At 45.7% G+C, this 6276-nt stretch overlaps 1 non-coding gene and 1 pseudogene across 1 annotated transcript; both read right to left on the bottom strand.

Moving 5' to 3' along the window:
- Positions 1–416: 416 nt before the first annotated feature.
- TRNAC-GCA lies at positions 417–488 on the bottom strand. Its single transcript has one exon. It is a non-coding gene; the product is annotated as a tRNA-Cys (tRNA).
- A 4943-nt stretch (positions 489–5431) lies between these two features.
- Positions 5432–6056, bottom strand: LOC123358664 (annotated as a pseudogene).
- Between the last annotated feature and the right edge of the window lie 220 nt (positions 6057–6276).

The raw sequence follows: 6276 nt of genomic DNA, 5'->3' as shown, positions 1-6276 counted from the left end.
TTGACATAATCTGTAACTGTATAGATCACCGTTGTGACCACTGTTCTATATTTGCAGCCAATATTACAGAGAAGTGGTCGTGTAAGGGGTCTATGGAGAGGTTCTGATTGGCTGATTATAATGATGCTATCTCTAGATGTGTATCATTTTTTTGTAGTTGACATTATGAATATTGGCTCTATGCTGCCTGTATTTCAAACTTGTGCTCTGCTTCAGGGAATGATACCTTTGTTTAATTGATGAAAACATAAACTAGACACTTAGAGGATTGGAACTGATTTCAGCTGATGGACAGGTTTGCTAGGTTTTTATGCATTTGGACAGCAAAATGTTGAGTGTTCACATTCATTTCAAGCATCCTCATATGGTGGAGTTCCTGAACATAATGGAGAATGGAAATGTTTTTCTTTTCTTTAAGAGGGCACCTGGGTTTGAACAAAGGACCACTTGATCTGCAATCAAACACTCTACCACTGAGCTATACCCCCATTACAACAGGAATATGGAATCGTGATCTCCAGGACTTTGAAGGACAGACCCTGCATCATCGAGCTCCTTTGCCATTCACAGACCACAGGTGGTTTTAAAAATGGGGTTTGATTAAACTTCTTAAATGTGGTAAACACCACAGCTTGCACACCCACTGATATAGCTTCTCCCCATGACAGAGCTGCCACCTCCTGGGGAAGTGGATTGAGTACACCAACAGGAAATCTCTCCCCCCGCAGCATGGAGCAGTGGTTCTCAAGCTGTGGGTCAGGACCGCAAAGTGGGTCGTGACTCTGTTTTAATGGGGTCACCAGGGCTGGCATTAGACTTGTTGGGTCCTGGGGCTGAAGCCAAAAGTCTGAGCCCCCCCCACCCAGGGCTGAATCCCTCAGGCTTTGGTTTTGCCCTCCCCGCACTGGGGCTCAGTCTTTGGCCCTCCCCGCCTGTGGAAGGGCTTGGTCCGTCTTTCCAGGGCTACGTATTAAGTTATTTTGGCAGAAGGAGGTTGCAGTGAAAGGACGTTTGAGAAACCCTGGCACAGAGCATCTCCATTACTGAGCTGCAGCAGCATAGACTCACTGTTTGAAACATTGACCTGGCCTTAGCCTCTGAATATGTCTAGGCTTGGCTCCCTCTGGCACTGTTGTGATCAGACACTGACAGTACAGCCATGGAGACACCACACACCAGCCTTGCCTAGCTGGCAAGAATCAGACCTTCACAGAAAGACACCCATGGTTTTCTAACCCAGCTACCTAAGGCCTCAGCCACAACCACTTAACACAGGGGCCTTTCTACACTCTGGTTCTGTTCTCACTGAAGGGTCATTACAAATTGTTTGCTCAGACCAGCTTCCCCAGCACACTCACTGCTGTGCAGCTCTGTACGTGTGGCCATGGCTGAACCGCAAGAATTCCTGCCCATTTCCCTACTGGCTGGAGCATGATGAGGGTGTGTTTGTGGTTAATGATGTTGCTGTAGATTGTTCATTCCCTGCCCTGGCAATTCAGACAGTCCCTTTTCCCATTGTATTGCCAGCACCTCTGGGAGTCCAATAACAGAGGCGGGTTTTCTCTGGGCATTGAGATTTTTGAGGGCGTTGGTGGCTCCTTTCTTTCCTCACCCTGGAGAAACTCAGCTTTTTATTCCACCCTTGATGACTCATGGAATAACAACAGCAGCATGAAGAGGAGAGTGAATATCTCACTGCCAGGGGGAAGGTGGACGCATCCCCTCTGTCTGACCATTGCTATTGCAGGAGAGAAGGTTTCAGTGGAATCGAATGCCCTGGCTCAGACAATAGACACAGGGAGGTTTTGCTGTTCATGGATCTGTGCAAAGGAAATTGTGTGTCTGTGTGAAAATGAGGAGGGATATGAAATGCCCACGTGGTGGTGCCTAAGGCAAAAGGGAACCCTAGAGGATTAGAATAGGATAAGTTCCCAAGCAACATGTTTCTTACTTTGCCCATCTGTTAGTTTTGATGATTATCGATGGAAAGATTTTGCCATTGGGTCGTGTGTTTACACAGAAATTGACATTTACCAACAAAAATGTAATTCTTCCAAGTCTGCTGGTGGTGAGTTTAGAGGGACACACTCACTCTTCCCACCCGCCATGCCAGGCCTGTGCTCTCCAGAATGTCAACTTCCCACAGAGCTGGGATCCTTCCCTCATCTCCCCCAAGGACCACTGCCCCACCCCCACTTCTGGGGTCCCCTTCCAACACTGTCCAACTCCCCTGCTGGCAGGATCCCTTCCCATTCCTTTCATTTCCTGCCTCCCCTCTGAGCAAAAGCTCTGCATTGTTCCCACACTGGGAATTGAACCCAGGCCGCCTGGGTGAAAAACCAGGAATCCAAATCATGAGATCATATGGGACTTGTATAGTCAATAGCACGTTTACACATTCACACCCAATAATTCAAAGTAGCCATTCAAAAAACCTTCAAAAACAGACTTCAAAGAGAAATTGCAGAGTTACAATTGATTTGCAAACTTAACACCATTAATTTGAGCTTGAATAAGGACTGGGAGTAGCTGGCTCACAATAAAAGCAATTTTCCCTCTCTTGGTATTGACACCTCCCCATCAATTATGGGGAGATGACCACTGTTGCATCGCAAGAGCAGGAACGAAGTCCAAGCAGAGAGAGAGTGTGTGTGTATGCAGCCATCTTTATTCATTCCCAGCATGCTCTTATATACAACATGATAAGCAATCACAATTGCTAATTAGTTAATTAAACCCACACAGCCGCAGCTGTAACTCATAGGGTAATTATCATTCTACACACCTGTCTACCTATTCACAATTAGCTGGCCAATGAGAACAAGCCCAAAGCCAGCCCTTCACTCACAATTCTCAATCCAGAAGCCTTCAGCATCTCACATTCAATCCCACATCTCCCCTCTTTATTTACAATCAAAAGAAAAGGAAAAAAGGAAAACAAGATAAAAACATTCACCAAACATTTTTAACTTATAACAGCATAACACCACAATCTATCTTAATCAAATATTATGTTATTCATAAAACATTTGCAACTCATAACAGCATAACATTATAACCTATCATAAACAAAACTTTATAAGATCAACCTATATGACCATTCAATCCTTAACATATAATTTCAAAAACATCAAACGAACAAAACAAAACACAATAAACAAATAATGTAACCTCTGCAGGACCCCCCCCCCCTTTTTTTTTTTTTTTTTTTTTTTTTTTTTTGAAAACATCCCTCAGCTGTCAGGTGATCAAACTGACACTGAGGGTGCTGGGGGGGTCTTAAGAAAAAAAAAAACATCAAACCACATGACAATACAACAACAATTCTGGCCAGAAAACAGACAACACAAAACATAACAAGGAACATAAAACATAAATCTTAGTTCTAAATAATAATTGCATGGTACCACACAGATTTTCTGTCAAACACAAAAAATCATCTCAAGTGAGTAATTCATTCATGGAGGATCAGACAGAAAAAGTCCTGGCAGAGCTAACAAACAGCTCTCCTCCGGGGGCTCTGGTTCCGCGACATCTGAGCGCGTCTCGTGAGGCTCCTCCGCATCTGCCTGCCGTCACTCCGGAGGACGCAACCAAGGCCGGACCCACCTCGCTGGCATCCACCTGGGACCCGCATCAGTGGCAACACACACATAACCCCTGCCCCACGTTAGCAAGTCAACTGGTCCTTTCCATATTTGCTGCTGATAATCAAACCATTTGACCGAGGGTCGGGGGGCCGCACCCTGCTCTTCCCCAGTCATCCCGTTGACATGTTTAATCGCGGGGGGCACCTGGCTGTTTTTACCAAGATGTAACCAATTAAGAGCTTGCAGCAACCGAGCGGCAGGCGTCTTATCCAAGGCGTCTGCCCGCTCACTGCAAATCCCCCCTTTTTGTCTTAAAAGGAGCGCCTTAAAAGAGGCATGAGCACATTCAATAATAGCGTGTAGTTTGTCTGCTTCAGCCTGAAGGGTTTGGACAAGCAGTTCTTTGGCTTGTAGCTCCTTCTTAATTTCACTCAGCTCAAGAACCGCAGCTCTATAATGACGACGGTTATGTGCTGCATCTACTTTGGCTGCCGCAACCTGCTTTTGAAGGTTATTAACGTTTGACTTTTCTCTTTCGAAGGCAGTCTGTAAAGCTTGAATATTTAGGACTGCTTGAACCCGGAGATTCAGCTGCACCAGGTCTGCCTCTCTCTCTGCTAGTACTGTTTCGAGGATGGTGCTGTGCTCTCGCAAAGCAATGTTAGACTGACCAAAACCAGTGAGCTTCCCCCGTTCATGTTCCAGTTCGAGGGCCAACTTCTTGTTTATTTCTTCCAAAAGTTTTATCTTTCTCCTAGATTCTCGAAGCTCCTGGCTGGTAAGTGAAATTACTTCTTGCAGCTCTTTCTCTGACATCATCTTACTGTGGCTAACAGCCTGCAGCTCTATCTCCAAAGCTTGAATCCGTTCATGGGAAACCTGGTTATTTCCTCCATCAGCGATTTGTGCATCCCGTTCTTTTTGCACTGACTGGAGGTGGCTTTCTAACTCCACTATCTGCTGGTGAACCTGGGATACTTCCTTCTGAAGTCTTGAGCATTCAACATCAATGGACTGCTTTTCACTTCGAAGTTTCAGTAACTCCCGTTTTAATTCTTTCACTTCCAAATCCAGCCGTTTCTTTGTAGATTTTAATTCACTAATCAGCTGGTCCTGTGAACTTGCATCTCTTTGATAAGCTTCCACCATTACCTTTTGCTGTAAGAACTGCTCCTTCAATCGTCTCTGCGCGGTGAGCCATACTGGACTCAGGGAGAAAACCTTCTTATCGCCCTGAGCCACTGATTTCCAGAGCTCACAGCCCAACCGCTCCCAAACAGTATTACTACTCGATTGAACGGAAAGTCCCCCTCTTCGTCCCCACCGCAACAGGCGGGATAACGCATCAGAGGGGAACTTTTCTCCCCACCGCTCCGTGATGCGTATCAAATCTGCTGACGCAGCAGTTCCCATATTAGCTGCTCACTTCTTGGTTCGAGTGTGCCTCCCTTGTCAGATGCCCTGCGGCTCCCAGCCGCTTACTCGAACACCCTGCGGCTCCCAGCCACTTGTCAGGTACGCCTCCTTTCTTCGGACGCCCCGCGGCTTCCCAGCCGCTCACTTCGACACCCTGCGGCTCCCAGCCGTTTGTCAGGTACGTCTCCCTGATTCGAACGTCCCGCGGCTTCCCAGCCGCTCGTTCGGATTCCCTGCGGCTCCCAGCTGCTTGTCAGGCACGCCTCCTCTCTCGGACGCCCTGCAGCTCTCAGCTGCTCGCTCGGACGCCGTGCGTTTTTTTTTTTTTTTTTCTCTCTCTCTCCTCCGGCCGCTCGACGCTGGGACTTCAGGCGCGTCCTTCTTTTTCTTTTTATCAATTCAGGCCATCAACACTATCTTCATTCAAGATTGGCAACAGTGGTACTAGTACTTATCTTGTTTTAGTTCTGTTTGCCTTCTTGATAGTTCACGATTTGTCTTCTAGTGACTTCAGTTATGGGTTTAGTTCTTTTTGCATTTCATTCATTTCCTTTGCCTCAGCCTTCTCATACTTTCCTCTCCTTCTCCTAGTGATAACCAGTACAATAATTCCAGCAACAATTGCTAGTACCACCACTACAATGACTGCAATAATACCAGCAGTCAGACGTTTCATGGAAAACTCTGGGGGCTTTTCATCAACATAGTAGATTAGAGCTTGATCAAATTTTAGAGGTTCTTCACTGATGTTTATCTGTAGTGTGAGTCACCTTTGACATCTTTTTCAAAGTAGTAAGCCACGTCAGATATATCCACACTCTTGGCAGACTTCTGGGAAACATTTTGTTTCAGTTCAATAGTGATATAAGGTTTTTCATACACAACATCAGTTATATACTCTGGATTCAGCGAGTAACGCTCCTTAAATTCATTTTTGATGATTACCTTCAAAAGAGAAACATCCACAGCTGTACTTCTCTCACTGTGTTTTGTTTCAATGATGATCCAGCTTGTTCTGACTAGTTCACTGCACTGTAAGTCTGTATCACATCGGGGTCACCATTTGTTGCATCGCAAGAGCAGGAACGAAGTCCAAGCAGAGAGAGAGTGTGTGTGTATGCAGCCATCTTTATTCATTCCCAGCATGCTCTTATATACAACATGATAAGCAATCACAATTGCTAATTAGTTAATTAAACCCACACAGCCGCAGCTGTAACTCATAGGGTAATTATCATTCTACACACCTGTCTACCTATTCACAATTAGC

This window comes from Mauremys mutica, unplaced genomic scaffold, assembly GCF_020497125.1.
Source record: "Mauremys mutica isolate MM-2020 ecotype Southern unplaced genomic scaffold, ASM2049712v1 Super-Scaffold_100093, whole genome shotgun sequence".
Lineage (NCBI taxonomy): Eukaryota > Metazoa > Chordata > Testudines > Geoemydidae > Mauremys > Mauremys mutica.
The sequence above is the reverse complement of the archived record's forward strand: the minus strand, read 5'-3'. Positions and strand labels throughout refer to the sequence as shown.